General features: G+C 45.1%; 1 protein-coding gene across 1 annotated transcript in view; it reads right to left on the minus strand.

The window, feature by feature from the left end:
* Positions 1–20,418, minus strand: part of LOC146798458 (proton-coupled zinc antiporter SLC30A1-like) — a 189,290-nt gene that overhangs the window by 53,514 nt on the left and 115,358 nt on the right. The window lies entirely within an intron of this gene.

A 20,418-nucleotide genomic window follows, 5' to 3' on the forward strand; every position in this document is an offset into this window, starting at 1 on the left:
CTTGTTCTGGATATGACAGCGTCTCTCCTACTGAAGTGAAGAAAAAGTCGAGGACCAAGAGCGGATGCTAATCCAAAACAAACATTATGGTCTGTGTGACGTCCAGGGCAAGATTTATTATTTATTGCGTTGCCCTTGCGTCACGCATGGTGCTGCAAGGGCAACACAATACTTAATCAGATTTACCAACCAACGCAAGGTCACTTTGCGTGGTCCTCCGTTGCTTGGTAAATCTGGAGTAAACAAGGCAGCGCAAGCCGCTGCCTTGAGTTACTCTGCCCTGGGAAGGTGTTCCATGGGTTGAGCGTGGATGCTCCCATGCATCTACCCATTGATTTTTAGTGCATTCCCAGATTTACCACGGCTGGTAAACCTGGGAATGTATCAAATAGCTTTGCATTCCCAGGGAAGACCCAACAAGGAGAAATGTAATTATTTCTCCACGTTGTTTCCCGCTGCACACTTAGAAAGAGGAAACAGCCTCTAAGGATTGTTTGTTTGCAAGAAAGATGTCCCTTCCTGCACAAAAACAATCTGCCTGCAACGCAGGCACCCTTGCACCATGGCACAAGGATGCCTGCATTGGCTCTATGATGCAGATTGTGAGCAAGCGCAGGCATAGAGCAGAAATTCCTGCCCACTCCCTTTCACGCAGGGCAGCGCAGCTAGTTGTCTTTCTGCAGTGCGTTGCATGAAATAATGATAAATCTGGCATCAGTTTGTAACGGATCTGAGGGATAGTGAAGTTAGTTGATGAATTCTAGAATGCACTGATTTTGAAATATTAAGCCCTTGGGAATAAATGAAAGGTGCCTTAAGGCCACGAAGACAGTATTGATTCTAAAAACAAAAAAGTGTGAAGGTCTTTAGGTAGCTTTGCTGACAAAACAGAAATTAAGAAAGCAGTCTTGCAGAATCTAAAGTAAAGTGAGGTTATAAGAAGCAACCTGCTTCATGGCTGGACATGAGCTAAGATACTCCAGACTGAGGTTCATCTGGCAAGAAGAACTTCTCCTGTGAGAACATATGATTAAGAACATTGGAGCCATATTATCAAGGACGGCGTTAAAATTATCGCCGCTTTAGCGGCAGGAAACTGCCGCTAAAGCGGCGATAATGGGCTTGATAATATGCCCTTGTGAATTCCATAGAAGCCTATGTTCCGGTGTGAACATGGGCTTCTATGGGAATTAACAAGGGCATATTATCAAGCCCATTATCGCCGCTAAAGCGGCGATAATTTTAACGCCGCCCTTGATAATATGGCCCTTGATGTTCTCAGTAGAGAAGAGAAATGAAGCAATTACAGATTCAAATCCACATGACCAATACTCTGGGGTGCTATAGAGGCCCTCTCACTTACAGGTAAGGCCCCCACCCCTCCACTGGAGAACATCTGCCAGACTCAAGATGATGGAAATGCAGTAGTTTCAATATTATTAGATATCTTGACCGCTTTCAGTACGATTGACCACACCATTCTATTCTGTAGACAGAGATCAGGCTGCAGGGCATGGTATTGGTCTGATTTCAATTTCAATCTTTTTTGTCCAAAGTTCTCAAACATTATGCCTTGCACCCTATTTCTCAGAGAAGACTACCATCTACTGTGGAGAACTCAGCCCTTCTCTCTCTTCACTCTTTTTTAATATGTACAATCACTCACTTTATCAGTTTATAAGATCATTTGGGATTAAGGCACTATCGCAGTTCTTCCCAAACTTTTAAGAACCCTGACCCAATTTTTAGAACAACAAATTTCGCCACCCACCTAGCTTTAATGGACATGAGGTGGGCAATATTTTAATGAAACTTATACATTGTGTTGTAGCACACAGACAGCACATTTTTCATTGAAATGGCTTTTAAATTTGCACAGACACGCAGTTTTACTGAGAAAACTATACCGTACACAATTCATAACGCGTGAACATCAGGTTTCGGTTAATATTTATCATTTGGGCATTACTAAGCAGAGTGTCTTCATTTGTTTTGATCCTAATAATATCTTTATTTTCATCACATTTCAGAATTACAAAAAAAATGTGCTACATGTTTTCCTTCCTAACTGCTGAATGTGTACAGTTCATTTACAGGTATTTACATGTTGTTGTGTTACACAAAAAATGACATCCTACACCCTTCCCTTTCATACTTCCTTTACCCCAGCAAGAACGTCAAATAATTCACTTTACATTTCTTTCTCTGACTGCAAAGTGAGAGAAGTTTGTAAACACCAATCCCCATGTTCCCAAAAGACATGACCTGACATTCGACATTCGACCTCCGACTGTGAACTTTTGCGACCCACCAAGAATTGGTTCCCGACTCACCAGGGGGTCACAACCCACAGTTTGTGAAACACTGCCCTATAACATGAGGACAACGCATAAATCATCAGTAGACTAAACCATTGAGCTCGTAATTCTGCAGTCAGACTGAAGGCTTTTCTTATCGCAATCTGTCAGTGAATGAATTTCAACTTAGTGCAGATAGAACTGAGCTTTGTATTACGGGAAAATGTAAATCCACATGACATGAAACACACAAAAGGTTAATGCTTGCAATTTGTCTAACCACTGCAATCGCTCTAGGTAACACCCCAACCCATTGTTCTTTTGCTCACCATGACACGTCAGTTTGGACCCAGACATCTGCAAACCAGCCTTGACCCTGCTACTCATGGGAACAGTCCAGCCCGAACTGCCAGGCCAGGTCCTCCCTAAACCGGAACACAAGCAACCCAGGGTCGGTTTCGCCCTAGTTATGGGCTCATCAACTGGATACAGCTTGGTTCCAGTGACAATGGGATCCACATCCGGGAATACTCATGCCACTTAGGCAGTACATGAAACATACAAAAGATGACAGGAGGAATGCTTGCAATTTGTCTAACCACTGGCAATAGCTCAGGGTAGCATTCCAACCCGCTGTTTTTTGCTTTTCACATCATGCTACCTCAGCTTGGACACAGCAATATGAAAATCAGTCTTGACCCTGCTCCTCATGGGAACGGTCCAGTCCACCAGGGACAAGAGTACCCTGACACTTTGGAGTAGGACCAGGAGAACTAGTCAGGGCAAGTGTACTAAGGCAATTAATTTAGCAACCATATTGGGAGGATTAAGTACGCCATAAGAATCAGAGTAAGCAGGACCAGGAACCGGGCTCGAAGTGCAGTGGGGTCACAACCAAAGGGACCAGGACCTGAAGTACCAAGTGAAGCTGGAGGATCAGGAACAGGGGAAAAAGCACCAGGATGGTGAGGATCAGGGGACCAGGTCAAATAGGGCCACAAGGACCAATGGAACAAGACTATGACCAAAATGAACATGCCCAGCCCAAGAAAACATAATAAGGAGTCAATGGACGCAGTACCAAGTGGACCACAAAGACAGGGACCAGGGCAATCAGAATCAGGATGATCCAAACCACAAAGACTAGGGGTGCCAGATCTGTGAGAACCAGGACAACAGGGAATGGATGTAGAAGGACCCACCAGATCAGCAGAATCAGGGTGAGGATCAGTAGTACTAGGTTCAGGAGGCCCAGGAAGCGTTAATATAACAAAAGGACCAGGAAGATGAGGGGCAGGAAAGACTAGAAATAGAAACACCAGATTCAGGAACCCAGTATTAGTATGACCAGGGGGTGAAGGAGGCTCCAGGTAGATCGTCTCAGATGCCATAAAGAGGGATTCTGAGTAACAAAGGACTCTGATTGCCAGCTGTGATATCACTGGGAACCAAGGCCAGCAGTGATAGCTTCAGCACCAGAGTAGCTGTCTGTGAAACTCTAACGGATAGATGAAGGGTGGTGCAGATACAAATGTGGAAGAAGTGTTTGGAAGGTCAGCAAAAAGGCAATGAGTGTCAAGACCAATAGAATTGTCTGTGTGACCCCTAGACCTTTGAGTTAACATTCCTGTGCACATATGTACTGTCCATATGTAGCGCGTGTGTAGTAGTAAGACTGTGTGTGGTGAAAGATAAGTTTATGGACCAATGGAATGCATTTTGCATGACGTGATGGAGAGTGGATACAGGTTACCTAGACAGTGGAAGTATATTGACTGCATCCCTGTGGCTGGAGGGTGGAGACCCAGACATTAAAGTGAGGGAGGATGGATAAAAGGCTACTCAAAGAAATTCTGTGAGGTCCTTGTTAGCAAAGGACAGTTAATTAGTTCCTGAATTATGGCAAATGGTAGATGTTAGGGGTGAGGGGTAAGTCAAAGGGCTGCTGATTTAGTTCTTTCTGAATTACAACATAGGGTACACGTTAGGAGTGAGATGTAGGTTAGTACTTTCTCTTGTTAAATGTGACAAAGACAGCCAGGTGGTGAGATCTCACGCTTCATGGTGCCCTTGCTTTGGATACTCCTGCTTGGGGCCAGTACTAGTGCTACCTTTGTGAGAGCCATTACTTAGCACAAATGCTGTGTCTGAGGTACATGAAATTTAAAAGAGAATCAGCCCAAAGCATTTCTGAAATCTCAACAGTGGATTTACATCCCCAGTCTGGAAAATTAGTATAAAAGTGGAAATGTGAAACAATCAATTTGTAGGTCACAAGAATGGAGGTAACATAATTTCTAAGTTCATTCTGTGTCTTATTTCTTACAATATTTGTAATAAAAACAATGAATAAAATATCTCTGAGTTTATTTTCTTCTGTGTTTTTGATGCCTATGTGTCTTTTCCTGATTTACCGGAAATATTCATTCATATCACCATGGCATTCTGTACAATTAATTATAGTCCTCTTCCTTTGCTTATGGCTCCTAGACTGGATACTTCCTCTAGCAGCCTGATGGAGTAGGGTTCATCGGAGGATGGACTTTACACTGTTCACTCTATTAAGGAACCTGGTTGTAAGGGACACGAAAAAAAAGAATGACGCTGACATCCTGGGAGAAAACTCCCAGCGTGTGAAGGCCATTAGTTTTGCGTTGCAAAAGCAAGCTCCGGCTTTGGGAATTTGTTTTTGAAAACCATAGAACATTTCAAAAGTTTGCTGGCCAGCCATAATGTCTGCCTGCAGTGTACGTCAATTATTTTCTGCATAGACAGGAACTGCTATGTAAGCAGTTCCTGTCAATGTAGAAAGTTTTTCACAGGGCCGGCGGACAAATCAAAATTTAGCAGGCGTAGGTCCTTCAGGATGGCGGAGGTATTGTCCTCCATGATCCAGACTCAGTTAACTGCATCCCTTAAACTCTAAACCAGGCATATAGTTTTTCAGCCTTCTATCATGAGAATATAATGAAGTCGCTCAATTATACTGCTTTGGCGAATTCATACAAGCCCTATGCAATTGTTTCCATTTTGATAAGATCATCCTAAATATCAAATGGCTATCTCCCTGGGATATAACATTTTCGGTTCTGGCCTTTGCTTTTACAAATCATTATTTCATTTGTTTTAGTCTGATTTGTTTCATTAAACTGAAACAAAATTAATAATTCCAGAGGGCACTAATTTACTTCAGATTTTTTTTTTTTCTGATAACATGGTGCTTTTTGGTGATCCTATATTTGATCCTGGTTCATTTCCATGGCTTTGTGAGTAAAAGTGAGTACATAACTATAGAAGAGTGAACAGCTTCAACTAGTTTTGTAAAGGCTTTATCTTAATCATTAGCTACCTCTGCAAATAACTTAAAGCTGTAGGAGCATGTGTGGATCAAGAGACAGCTCCATAAAAGTTCTCCCAAGTTGCTGTGTCTTGGCCCATGGTGCAATGGAGTAGCATTCTATGCCATGTTTGTCAAACAGTTGGGAGCTTTAGCACCTTAAGTAGGGGTGAGAATAACTTGTGATATTTACTGTAGGGTAGGGTACCTACATGGAATTGCAGCAAAATTGTGCAGAATTACGCGAGGCGCGTAACCCAGAATTTAGAGAAATTTTCTTAATACAAAAAGGACCCTTGCATTCAAACTGGACTTGTGGATGCATTTTGTGCTAAGAACATACTGCAAAATTCAACAGAACAGGAACAGTAGAGGCCAGCAGCTGCTCACGCTCGCTAAATTCATTAGTTCTGTGCTTTTGCTGTAGGATTTTCACCCCACATTTCTCTTAATTACTTGAGAGGGGGTAATTGTGTAATTTTCAGTACATTTGCATCACAAGAGTAATGCAGAATTACCAAAATGACTCCGGTGTAATTAAGATTTCTCCCAGGTCTAACTATGAGTTAGTGCTTACATCTAAGCCAGTTATAGAACTAAGACCTTCAAGTGACAAAATCACATGGTTTGTGACCACAAAAGTGTTTATCATTATGCACAATACCTCTTTTAAGAGTTTAAAAATTCTCTCTGCTCACAAAAAGACTTCTGTGATTGTTTCTGAATTGCAAATGGGATTGGCATGAGAGGGGTTTCCTCGCTCCTGCTTCCAATTCTTAAAAGACTTTAAAGAAAGTTTATGACTGCAATTGGTGGCACAAACCATTGAGGAGCTAACGACCCCCAAGTTAGGGAGGTAACTAATGTGCAAAGGAGAAAGTGTCCCCTTAGGAGCCTATTTCCTTTGGGAATCATGTTTGCCTCCTCAGGGGAAAAACGTTTTCTAAAACTGAATTTTTTTAAAAATGTATTTTAAATCAGCACTTGGTTTCCTTAAGGGACATGGGCTGGTTTAAAAAATAGAGGGGGTTATTCTCAAGAACGAGTGATAACCATCGCAAAAGTTACTTAACGCAACCTCCAATATCGCAGTCTGCAGTGTTAACCAATTATTCATAACACGGCGGTACCATGCGATAGTCACCAGATAACGTGTCAAATGGCCGCGTTAAAATCAACGCCACGCTGCAAAAATGTGAAACACAAACGCAAAAAAAGCTGCGATGAGACCAAGCGTGATACAAAAAGCTGCGAAAACCAGCGGCATGTATGCAAATCCCATGCGTCTGGAGGGAAAATGCACTATAAAAGCAGAACAAGAAAAACACACCAGAAACAATCCAAAGTGTGCAGCAACATGGATGCACCCTGACCAAGTGCAGAGGCCAGTGCGAACCCCACAAGTCCCACAGACCACCAGCAAGGTACAATGGGGTCGGGGAAGGCCAGGGAGAAGAGGGAGAGGAAGACGGGGTGCAGTCTGCAGGAAAACAAGACCAGCGTCATGGAGATGACAGAACACAACCATCAATTGACCCACAATCAGACTACCTTGAATGCAGCCGGAGTGTCGAGGAGGCCAATGGAGGAGGCCAAGAGGCGCTGGCATGACGTGAAAACCTAAACAAGGCACAAAGACGCTGTCAACAGGAAGGCAGGAACGGCGACAGGAGGTGTGAGTCCTGCACCACAGGAGGAACTGGAGGAAATGGAGGCCAGTCATCAGTGTGGAGATGGTGCAAGGAGGTGGGAGTACGGACACAGCTCGAGAGGACCTGACACAACAACAACAGGGTGAGTAATGAACATGGACTGGGGGACGGGGGTAGATTGGCACAATGGCACACATGCACAAGTAAGTATAGCACACTGCACACCCACAATAACATAGGATCATGTCCCTCATCCCAGTGGCACACTGCAGCACACACACATAGCAATCACAGCACATCCCATGACAATGTGGCACCAAGTGCAACACCGACACTGCAGAACAGGGGACACAACTGCGTCCGCTCATGTGCAGAAAGAGGCCAATCACATTTGACAGAACAGGGAACTGTGAGATGCATATGTACGGGTACAACCTCACATCCGTCATGTAGTCCAAATGTCCACTATCCCCCTTAAATTGCCAGCACCGCCCAAACAGTCACAATGTACATTGTCACACAGTCTGCATGTCAACAGGAACAATGTGCCAACATACATGTCAACACAATGTCAACATGCATCTCCCCTTCACATTGCAGAGGGACAAAAATACCTCCAGCAGGACAGACCAGACAACCTATCAGTGATGCCGGAGACGACCACCACACCTTCGACACCGACGCCCTACAACAGCTCATGGACAGCTCAGGCAACCCACCCCCAGGAGCAGGGCAGCCAAGCTACATAGAGGAGACCACAGCCCCAGCACAGACCACACAGCAGGAAGCACCCGCCACCACCGCTGGCTCCCAACACTTCACTGAGGCACACATCGCATTCCAATGCCAAGTGTCAGAATGCCAAAAGGAGGTGGCCGAACAGGTGCGGGTGGGGTCAGAGCTCATGGAAGCCGAACTGGACCACATACTTGGGTGTCTAAGTCCCATCAGGGACCACCTACACCCCACAAAGGAGGCCCACACTGTGACAGAGACACATGCAGAGGGACATTCCCAGTACAGAACCACACCCAGGGGCACGCACATATCAGTCACACACCCAACGTTGGCTCTGCGTTCGATGGCCCAGTCCACTTCCCTTACGAATTGAGTGGGTGATGACAAAACTACATGTCCAAGCTCTGACCCGCTGCCTGCGGTGACATGTCTGCATCCGCTGTACACAGCACAATGTAATGTTGTAGGGCCCCGGGCCCTCATGCATTCAACAAGACCACAGGGACAGCTAAATAGAAATGATTTGCTATTTGACTGGTGACCGTGCAGATAGCAGATAAGCTTCACTATGTACCTGGCCACTGGCTAAATAGTAGAGATTCTGCACTGTTTGGCCAGCAGCCATGCAAATAGCTGATTCGTGGTGCGCTGAGTTAGTGGCACCTGGAGTGCTGAGCAGGGGATCAGGCAGAAGATGGCATCCACGACAGGTGCAAGCAACTCCGTCAGTCTGCCAGTATGACCGTTTCAGCACTGGCGGTTGGAGTTGGTCCTGGCGGTGGGCGCGCGTGCCTCCTGCGGTGATGCGACGTCCGGGCCAGTAAGGACTCGATTTGACGTGTGAGCCCTGGTATGCCACAGTTGAGGCCGGAGGCAGCGGACAGCACAGGGCCACAGACACATGGCATTGATGACCCCAAGGCCTTCGCCTCAGAGGCCATCCAATATCTCAGAAGAAGGGGTGCCAGAACAGACCAGCACAGAGTTAGTGGCCCCGGATACACAGCGGCAGGCACAGGCACCCCGCCATGGGACGGTCACTTGCGGTGCACTGAGGTAGGGCCACGCGGACTGGGCGGGTCCTCATCGATGTCCGAGGTGAATGTGGCCGAGGGTTACGGGGGACAGTGGAAGGTGTCCTCCAGGGCATTATGCAGTGGTCTGATGTAACCCGGAAGCAGCAAATGGAGGAGTGGAAAGTGACAGCCTCATTGCCACCACCAATTCGGTATCAGCCACATGAGGATGAAAACTACCTCCTAGCCCATAGGCTCAGATGCCACCAATGTACGACCAGAGAGTGTCCATGAATGTCGGGGAACAGACTTAGTGGCACCGGGGCTGGGAGGGGATGCAGTCTGCGATGATGTCGGTACACTGATATGAACTCCGCCATTGCTAAATCAAGACTCTGTGACCTACTGGACCGCAGTGTATGCCGGAGGCAGCGGTCAGCAGTGGCCCACAGCCACGTGTCGTTGGCTCGCGATGCACACGCAATGTTATTCCTAATCTGGCTGGTCATTGAGAATGTTGTGGAGTGGTATTGTCAAGGGTTTTTGCTCGGGCATGCCTACTTTGCTTCTCATTAGCGATAGTTGCCGGGGTCATCTGCGGCGATGTTTTTTGCGGCTGCTATCGCGGGTAAACTGGTGCTATGGGCTGTTAGCACTGGCTTGTGAATGGGGTGATAAATTTATCACGACTTTGGCTGCGATAAAGTGCCGTTAACTCGATGATAGCTCCTTGAGAATATGCCCCAGAGTTTTCCATTTTGGAATACCGTCATAGGGATGGTGGTGTGCTGTCTGTTGCAGCCACCATTCCTGTCATAACAGCCAATCACGGAGGGATGCAAAATGGCACCTGACTAATGAATATTAATTAAGCAGGTCTTTCTGAAACCTCCTGCAATTAAGTATTTTGTGAACCAACCTAATAGTTCATTGGTTGGTTTGTAAAATACTATTCGATTCACGAAACTTATGTGTGCAATTTGTCACCACATTTTGCAAATGAAATGCTAGTACATCATGATCCTAATTTCCAATGGAGATGGATGTCAAGTATACTAATTTCTAGTTTGCAGTTCTAAATGGTTGTATATGCCTGTTGAAATCTGCATAAGGCTTAACACAATATTTACACTGTTTAGACACCAGCTGGGTAAACAGTGAAGTTCCTCTGCTATTTGCATGACTACTGGCAAACCTATGAATACTGCCTGCTATTTAGCATTCCACCAGTTGAATAATAATGTTTATTTTCTATTTATAAGACCACAGGCCAAACGCTACACAATTTCTTCTATTTAGCCAGCAGACAGGTAAATATTTAACTTTTGTTTTGCCGTTTGCCAGGCTACAGGGAAAATAGTATAAGCAGCAGCCAAGAAAATAATTAAGTTCATTTGCTGTTTGTCTGGATGCTAGCCAAATTGTTAATCTCTGCTGTTTTGTCAGCAGCAAGTTAATGATTGAAGTTTCTTTGCTGTTTGCCTAACTGCTGGCCAAATAGTATATAACCTCTGCTAAGCTGCTGAACAGATAAATGGTGACATGTTCTTGCTATTTGCATGACTGCTGGCCAAACAGTGCAGAATCTCTACTATTTAGCCAGTGGACGGGTACATACTGAAGCTTATCTGCTACCTGCATGGTCACCAGCCAAATAGCAAATCATTTCTATTTAGCCAGTGGGCAAGTAAAAAGCAGAGTAAATTCACTATTTACCTGGTGGCTGCCTAAATAGCCGCTATCAAATGTTTTACATAACCAGTGTTACTACCAGGTCAATTGAACAGTCTGGGAAGAATGGAAGTCTGGATCAGCTTTTTCGGCCATCAATTTGCCTGCAGTGATAGTCATATCCTGGTTCACTCACCCACCCTCACCATAAAGACTTGGAGTCGAAGTATGAGATAGGGGAGCAGATGCAATCTGAAACAATCATGAAACAGAAGGGGATCAGAGGTGGACTGTGCTTTCAAAAAAAGCAGTGACAGCTAGGGACACCCTGGGATAGTAAGGAGCCTGAAGGAGTCTAAAACTAAGTATTACAGTGAACAAACACTGGGGCAATCATAGGGCGCAGATTGGATGGGAGTGTAGGTGAAACAGAAACAAAAGATTGCCATAAAGAGAGATTGAGATATCACAAATATATACAAGGATGGTCAGATGTTGGGGGGGGGGGGGCACATGCAGACGCAGAGGAAGAACAGAGAGTCAAACAGGAAAAACAGCCAAAGAGTACCAGTTATGGGCATCATGCCCCAGCATGTTAAGAACCACCCCTGTGGCAGTCTCCCAACACTTCTGCAACATCCTCCACCCCTAGTTACTACTGCCATAGTCTCCAACTGAAATTAATCGACAGTGAAACATGAGTCATTATCAGACAACAGGCATGTTAGTTCAGAATATCTGCTATTTAATCTGTGATAGCATAAATTGTAAGGTTTCTTCACCAAATGGTACTTAATCTCGGCTATTTTGTCTGTGCCCAGGTAAATAGTGAATCTTCTTTGCTATTTGCACAGTCGCCAGCCAAATAATACATCCCTGCCATTTTGTTGGCACCTGGGAAATAGTGAATTTTATTTGCTATTTGCATGGCTGACGGCCCAATAAAACATGACCTCTGCTCTGTAGTTGGTAATTGTGTAAATAGTGAAGCTTTTTTGCTGTTTGGATGGCTGCCGGCCAAATAGTACATGAACTTTGCTATTTAGTCAAAGGCCAGGTGAACAGTGGAGTTTATTTGCTGGTTGCACGGCAGCTGGCCAAAAAGTACACAATCTCTGCTATTTAGTCAGTGGCCGGGTAAATAATGAAATTTGCTATCTATTTACATGGCCACCAGTTAAATAGTGCATGCCCTACAGTGGTCTAGGGTTGTCGTTCCCCAAAAGATCTTTATTCACGAAAGGGGGTCTGGAGGCCAAATTAGTGAGCTCTGGCCACAAGCTTAACGGGCAGTAATCTGCCCCCATAATTAGCATTTGGCAGGCACCATCTTGCAAGCAGCCATGTGAAGAAGGGGCAACCATCTCAGGGATCCACGCAAGCACTGCATGGAGATGAAGATGCAGTAGACTCTTCACTAGAGAACAAGGGAGTGGCAGATTCCACAATAATGCTTCAACAGACAACGGACCTAGGCTTAGACTTTGGCCACACCAGGGAACAAAGACCACTAGAGACATTGTAATAAGTGTCTTTGAGTAGCTTCCTACAGGTGTGATGTCAAATACATAGTGCCATGTACATTCTTCCTAGAGACAAAAGAGGTCAGAGGATGGCAGAACATTATGACCCTTTCAGAGTCAGCACCCAAAGGGGCATCCATTGTGGCTCACAGTGTTGATGCTTTGGACATACCCCTTGTTGTCCACAGAGCCTGGGGCCATGTGGTCAGTGGGGGGGGGCTATGCCCTTTGAGAATGAACAGGGCCAAGGGTGCATGGGTGCCTGCGTTGGTGCTCAGCTGCAGTTTGTGAGACAGCGCTGGCAGAAAGGACAAGAATGCATAGCATCTTGTAGATATGGCGCATTCCTGCCCTTTTCTTTTGACATAGGGCAGCTCAGCTTAAAGTCTAGTGGCATTGCCCAACGCCAAAATATTGTAAATATGCCTCTTAGTTTGTGCAAGCAGAAACAGTATACATTCTTCATAGAGGGTACAGGCAGGCTTCTCTGAGACAGCTTGGCTTTATGGGATTGCTGGGAATGCCACAACTCACTGAGCACTGAGACAGAGAACAACTTTCTTAGTATAGAACAACATAACTGTTATGCGGCTAAGATATGCAAGTTAGAGTTCACCTTAGAAACTTATACAGACCCATTTTGTGCAAAACACTGCTTAGCTAGAGACAAGGAAGGAGTTGTTGAACAGAAACTGTTTCCATGATTTCATGCAAAGAAAATTTTGAAACAAAGTTACAATGCCGCAATTCTTTCATTGCCACTATTTTGTATATTTTTATAGTTACAAATATAAGCGGTCCCCGGAGATATACCGAAGTAGGTGTGACACAAGAGAGTTTTCTTTGATGCAAGTGTGACACCAGGGCACACTCCCCCCGGAGTAACCATGATGGGACAATGAAGCATCTTATATAAAAGCAGACAATGAACACCTAAAAGGTGGTAAATTCTATATCTTTGTTTGGCATGCAAGTAGTGTGTGTCTAGTGTCAACTAGTAGGAGTGGTACCAGGGAACTAGGTTCCTGAGGTCCTGAGGAAGAGTCAATAGGGGAACGGCTTGAAACATGTCAACCTTTAGGAAAGCAGGTACATAATAACCTATTTTCCTAGAAATCCCCCCTTTTTAATCATACCGACTAGAGGTAGGAATAAAATGGGTTACACCTACTAGCCAGGTATTTTTAACTACACCCTAGCACTATACAATCTCCACTACCCTCTTTTTTACCATGCCCCCATACATAGCAGAACGTGTTGGACCCGATGATGAACATACCATCAAGGGGTAACTCTGGTGGATGAGGGTTTGTAAAAAAACTGTTTTTTCTTCCGTGAAGGAGTTGCTTTGTGTGATATAACTGGATTTCTTTTTTGGGGGGATTAAAACACTTGTTAAGGAGGGCTTGATAAGTATAGTTACAACTATATATGTTATTTCCACTAGAATAGGATGTTGATTTTAATAAAATCATAAAATATTTTCAGTATTGTTTTCTTGAGTGGGTTTGTATTGATGGTGAAAGAGATTTGGAACGCACTAGCAACAAAATAATCCTGTGAATCTCACAGGATTGATTGTTGCCAAGAATGCACCATTCTCATCTTTACACGCAGGCGGTTCGTGTGTTGGACTCCACCAGATTTCCTGTCTGCAGATCATTACTTGGCATTGAGCCTGCACTTTTGCCAGATGGTTTAGAGAACCTACTCCTGGTCAGTATTCTGCTTAAAAATGCAAACATTTATCCCTGGCTTGACTATTTGATGAGTTTGGTTGTATTTGTGAGATGACTAAAACCTTGAGGGAAGCTGCAATAGCGGTGCTCCCCAAACCGGTTAGAAATCCATCTCTATGCTCATTCTACAGTCCTATCTCACTGGTAAATGTGGATATAAAAATCTTTACTAGCATACTAGCTGCATGTGTGGGCCCTCTGTTACCAGAGATCATAGATCCAGGCCAATCAGACCAATCATACCTGGCTACCTGTTTCAGCATAATACTAAGAAGCTCATTCACATCTGAAAATGGACCCAAAGGTAGTGCATCAACATCCCTCTGATCTCATTCGATGCTAAAAAGGTATTTGACTAGGTAGATTGGACATTGATGGACCATACACTGGGCTTGAACAACACTTCCAGACTTGGGTCATTTTGGGTTACATTCCCCAAATGTCTTAACTAGGGTTGGCACCTTCAAGTCCTCACCAATATCTACTGGGTTGCCCACTCTTACTGCTTCTCTTTGCTTTGACCATGGAACCACTGGCTAAAGTCATTAGAAAAAAGGAGAAAATAAAGGGGTTAAATTAGGGGCTGACACGTATAAACTCATAATGCTTGCAGATGCCATCAGGACTTCCATGGTAGACCTGTTAAACTCCAAGCCCCTCCATTGGAGGAACTGGAGGGATACACATCTGTTTCCACCTTTAAATGATCATTGCTAAATCAAAGGCATTACTCCTGAACCCACTGCTCTATCAAATAGACTCCATAAGCAGGATTACCTCATTACTTTGAGTTGCCAAGGCAATATCATATTTAGGGATCCGACTGAGCAATACTATTACACAGGTGGTGACATTAAGCTACGCCCGGCTGCTACACGATTTAAAACAAGACCATTCGATTTGGCAGGCAAAACACTTTTCCTGGCTAGGCAAAATAGCCAGAACTAAAATGACTATTCTACACAAAATCTTATATTTATTCCAGATGATCCTTTTGGCAGTACCCTGCACGATGTTGAAAACATTTCTGATGCTGATAAATAACTTCATATGTCAGTGGAAAGCCCTAAGAATGACAAATAAAACACTGTATGGTAGACTGGAACTGATAGACTGGTAGAAAAGTCCAAGTAATAGTGGTACATAGACTATCTAATAGCTGCTTCTCCACTTTGCCAGGTGCCATGAAAGCTTTGGTGTCAGAATAACTGGGGACTATACTCTTCTCCAGTAACCAGAGCAACCTTGTCCATTTGGACTTAACATCACTCCCATTCCCATTCACTACAGATTTTTTACGCCATTGGGAAAATAGAGCTTCCAGAAGCGGATGGACCACAAGTCTGTCATGGTGGGGTCCTTATTTCACAAAGGCCAAAGAAAATCATTCCAAGACATCAAAAGACAATATAATCTCCTAATACAGAGGAGTTCACATATACGCAAAAAGGTCCTGGATACTTCATACTTCGATCAAAGGTGAAGTGGCTTGCACATTCACAAATTTTGAAAAATGATTGAAAGATGCAAAATAGGGTCGCCAGCTAATTTCTAGCCTATAAAAACAATTACTAGGCCCTGCCCCCATGGAAAAAACACCCCGACAGAGGCAGTGGGAAAAGAAACTTGGCAGGGACATCCCCTAAAAAAGCTGGAAACATACATATGACAAAGGATGCATTGCTGGCCGGAATGTGAAATTGAGAGCTACCCACTTCTAAATTCTCATGTATTGATACAATATCCCTGACAAAATATCTCAGTGGAACCCCCAAAACTAATTCCATGGTGGATATCGTGAGGAGCTAGAGCCACCTTGATTCACTTGCTGAGACACTGGCCCAAGCTGCGTAAATACTATGAGGAGGTCAACAAAGAATTAGATTTGGCCTTTGAGGTGCATGCATGTAGGGATACAGAAGCGGTTCTTATGGCTTTCCATTCGCTGGTGGCAGGTCACACAGAATCCTCAGATAGAAACAGATCAAAGCATCTCTTTTAGTGGCAAACAGGCAATTCCACTGCAATCAGGGAAGAGGACAGTCACAATACTAGGGGATTGGTTGCTCAGGATGAGAGACATTCTCACCATGCAAAAGATCACAATATCTATTGACCATAGACTTATGGCTTAGACTCAAACTGGGCCCCTTTCATTTAGACTCTATCTAGTGGATATAGGGCAATAGTCTGTCCCCTATATTTATGTGCTCTCCACCTCTCCCAGAGGAACCTGCCTATTTAACAGGGTAAGAGCCTGTGCGATCCCACTCTAGACTGAAAACATTTTAAGCATTACTTATTTAGCACCTCCAATATCCCTAGCATTTGACATCTCACTTAGTAATCTGGGAATGAGTAAGAGGGTTAAGTTGGATAGTTGTTACTCTTTTTAGACATTCTTCTAGTCGGCCCACAGACATGCCTGTAAACAGATCAGGTCACAATTCCTATTTCCAAAGGACCTAGTGAACTCCAGTGGATTTACATGCTGTGGTCAGAGGGAGTTGAGGTTTGGCCTAGATGTATCAATCACTTTGTAAAGATCAATAAAAAGGGGAGCAAGATCATGGCACCTACTTACTTTGAAATTAGATCAGACCCTTGTACACCATTAGGAAGAAACAAGTAATGCTAGATTTTGTTTCACAGAAATTTAATTCTTACCTAGGGCGACTAATTACTTCTACAGTTCTGCACAGAATAGATCTATTGAGATCTGGAGAGTGTCCAACACGAAGGGGATGGTTTTAAGGACTTGAACTGATTGTGCCTAATGGTGATGACTAGGGGTGGCGTAACCGCCGTAATTCGTGTAACACAATCACACATAAATACCTAAGAATTCTGCAAGATTATGCTTGAATTACACAAGAAGAGTAATTCACCGTTTAGCACTATTTCCTAGCGCAAAATGCCCCCTTGCATCCAAAATGGTCGGGAAACAGCAATAACAACGTGGCCGTTACCACACATTACTTTTACAACGCAGCTGGTACAACACAAGGCCATGACCATGCATTACCTTTACCAAGCAGGATTTTACAACGAATATGCCTTTGGCATGCAAGCCTTTACATCGAATTTTGTTGCAAGGGCATGAATGGCACAGACATATGTGTTTTAAATGTAAGTATTTTGTAGGTAAGTATTAAGTGTTTATATATATATATATATATATATATATATATATATATATATATATATATAATCTACTGGCGGTCGCCAGTAGATAGTTATAGTTCGGACCTAGTTTCCATAGGAAAAGCGTTTTTTCTTTTCCCAATAACCTTGGCGCCGGTTGATGAATCTTCGTGAAATTTTCAAAACTAGTGGGGTGCTCCGGTCAGCTCCTATGCTGAAAGTTTCGGGGTGATTCACCAAGCGGGGCCCGAGAAAAAAGGGGGGTCCCAAAACATGTTTTCTCCATGTTAATTCCCATAGGAAACTTTAGACACGGCTATAGCCCGAACTGCTGAACGGAATTACACCAAATTTGGCAGAAAGGTAGCCCTTGGTTCAGAAAGAGCCCTTTTGTTAAATGGTGCACATCTGTTCAGTAGTTCCAGAGAAATTCAAAATATAAAAAGTTTCGATATCTGGGCGGAGCCTAAACCCCTCCCCCCCTCCCGAGCACAAGCTTGCCTCTGATTGGCTGCCAACACTTCAAACCAGGAAGTGTTGGCCGCCATCTTGTGCCTCGGACGAGGGAGAAAGAAAAAGGCAGGAGAAAGATAAAAAATAGCCTTTAATATTGTATTAGACACATTGTTAATGCTGGGTGTATCGATGATGCTCCCTGCCTGCAGCGGGCCTCTCACTACGGCTCCTCCCTTCACAATATTTCGTGCATCAACGCTCTGCATTGCGCGAATGTCATTTGTTTTAAGAAGGGGGCAGGCATTCAGCCTTTGCAATAGCACAGAGGTTAAGACCGACGGCTATGGAGTCTGCGGTGATGAGTTCGATTCCTGCCATAGATCGGAGGGAAGTGTTAACGTATATGTTAATAATAAGGTGGTTGATAACGGTAGAAAAAGCTGCAGTAGCCAAGTGATGAAATGTTTTGTGGAACTAAGGGGCATATCAACAAGGCGGCGATATAAAATTATCGCCGCTTTTGCGGCCTTTTTCGGCCGAAACGCAGCGATAATTTTATGGCTATATTAGCAAGGTCACGCTATCGCGTGAAACCTTGCCTTAGCGCCTGAATTCCTAACGCCCATCTTTGCATCTCTAATGAGATGCAAAGTGGGAATTCCTCCCCAGGATAACGGGAGAAATGTCGCTAAGCGACATTTCTCCTATTATCAAGCCTCACGCAAAGCAGCATAGCGACAAGAAAAGTAGCAATAACTTCTGTTATCGCGACTTTCCTTACGCCTGCTTTGAAACTAACTTAGCCATGATATCCTATGGAAGGTGGATATCATGACTAAGTATGTGAGGCCCTATCAGCAAGCTATCACCAAACTTCGTGAGATTATCGCTGGGTTTCCAGCGATAATCTCACGTTTGGCAGTTAGCGCTAGGATTTTTATCGCTTTTGAGATAAGCGTTGCTAATAGCACGCTATCTCAGCGATAACAATCCACGCTAGCCGGCGATAATTATCCTAGCGCTAAGTACGCTTAGCCATAATTATTGCCGGGTGTTGCTGATATGCCCCATGGTGCGTTAACATTCTATTTTTAATGAGAATAGAGGGTGGTATTTGGGGAATGGTTTTATGTGGGTTTTGAGTTATTTGCTGTCATTGTCTTCGTGGCACTTGCGGGGTACACTGCCGTGCTGCCTGTCCATTTCATGTGCCACGTAAACAGTGCTGTTTCTTCCTGTGCAGTGCCGTTGCCTTTTTACTCCTGTAAACTGCAACTGTGCACAGCGTAATTGTTCTAATAACATTTCAGAACATTGGTGTTTAGGTGGAGAAAAGCCTTGTCAAGCTAAAAGCGTGCCAGAGGGAAACATGAAAAGTGCCGCCTGCAGCAGATATTGGCACGGATGGGGAAGCATGGCGGAATAGTGTGTTTTTGTAGCTCCGCTATAATATTCCAAAGCACCCAGTGTCCTTATGCAAAGGATCCACTGTGCAGTTTATGACGACACACGTGGCGCTGCCTCAAGAATTTCAAGTACATGGGGCAATTTTAACAAGCATTGGCATAGCCAATAGGTCTCGCCTTTGGGACCTTATAAGTGTTTAGCCATGCAACAGTTGCATAACTAAATACTTATAAGGTCCCAAAAGCGAGACCTATTGGCTATGCCAAGAGGCCCTGCGGCCGCGAATGTGAAAGTGATTGCGATCACGATCAAACATCAAAGCGGCCGTGAAAGTGAAAGTAATCGCGGTAAAGCGAGGCGCGCGCGCCCGCGCACATGCACTGTAGCTCTAGGCTGGCCTGGTTGCACTTTTTGGAGCCCTCGCAATAAGTCTCGCCAGACCAGCGCATGCGCTGGGTCAGGCGAGACCTAAAATGGAGCCTATGAGCACAAGGAGGGTGCACTTTACAAACGAGGGGGGTTTCTGTGCTTTGATAAGGGTTGTTTTGCTACATTGTGTAAACCGACACTTAGAAGTCGCGTTTAAGGTTTTTTTTAACTTGTTTGTCCTCGCTCAGTACACGATTGTGCACTGTCTGCTGCTCCCAGGGCTGGTGTGCGGTCGTCGTGATGTGGCTTAGTACCCCCAGGGGCACCCGGTCACCCCTCCCCACTCCCTACTTCGGGGGGGGGGCGGGGGCAGGGATCCTGTTTGTGCCCCCCTCCGTGTCAGGGGCCGGAAGTGACGCGAAAGGCGCGTCACTTCCGGGCCCAGGTGTGAGGGGAAGGCTATTTAGCCTTCCCCCACCCTCACTGGCGACCTCTTTGTCGCCCACCTCGCCTTTTGTGACGACGAATCGGACGCAGCGTCGTTTCGCGGGGGTCGTCGTCGTTGCCTTGCTGGGGAACTCCGAATATTAACGGTGAGTTGCCGGATTGCCCCCTCGCCCCGGCCCTGTCCCTGGGCAGTACCAGGAGACGGGGCCCTGTGGTCGGAGTGCCACGGGCGGGGGGGGACCGTGCTCGGAGCAAGGCTCGTGTTTATTTACGCTTAACGGGGCGTGCGATCATTGGGGAAGCTGTGTTTTGTTTGTTTCCCGGCCACGATGGCTAGCGCGGGTGGGCGCGAGGAGTCGATTGCGGGACGCAACTCGTGTTGATTTCGATTTAATGCGCGTGCGATCGTTGAGGAATGCTGTATTTGGCGCGTTATCCGCTGCCACTGTTTGCTAGTGCAGGAGGGGGACGCAACCGCGCCGGCTACCCGGCGTCCATCGGCATACTGGCCGCCATCTTGGGTGTGGGGCTTAGCGTTTCTCCTTCGGCGCAGGGGTCAGTGAGAGCCCCTGTCCGGCCCCGTCCTGTTCACTGAATCTCCCCGTGCTTATAGGTTTATGAA

Source organism: Triturus cristatus, chromosome 9 (genome assembly GCF_964204655.1).
Source record: "Triturus cristatus chromosome 9, aTriCri1.1, whole genome shotgun sequence".
Taxonomy (NCBI): Eukaryota; Metazoa; Chordata; class Amphibia; order Caudata; family Salamandridae; genus Triturus; species Triturus cristatus.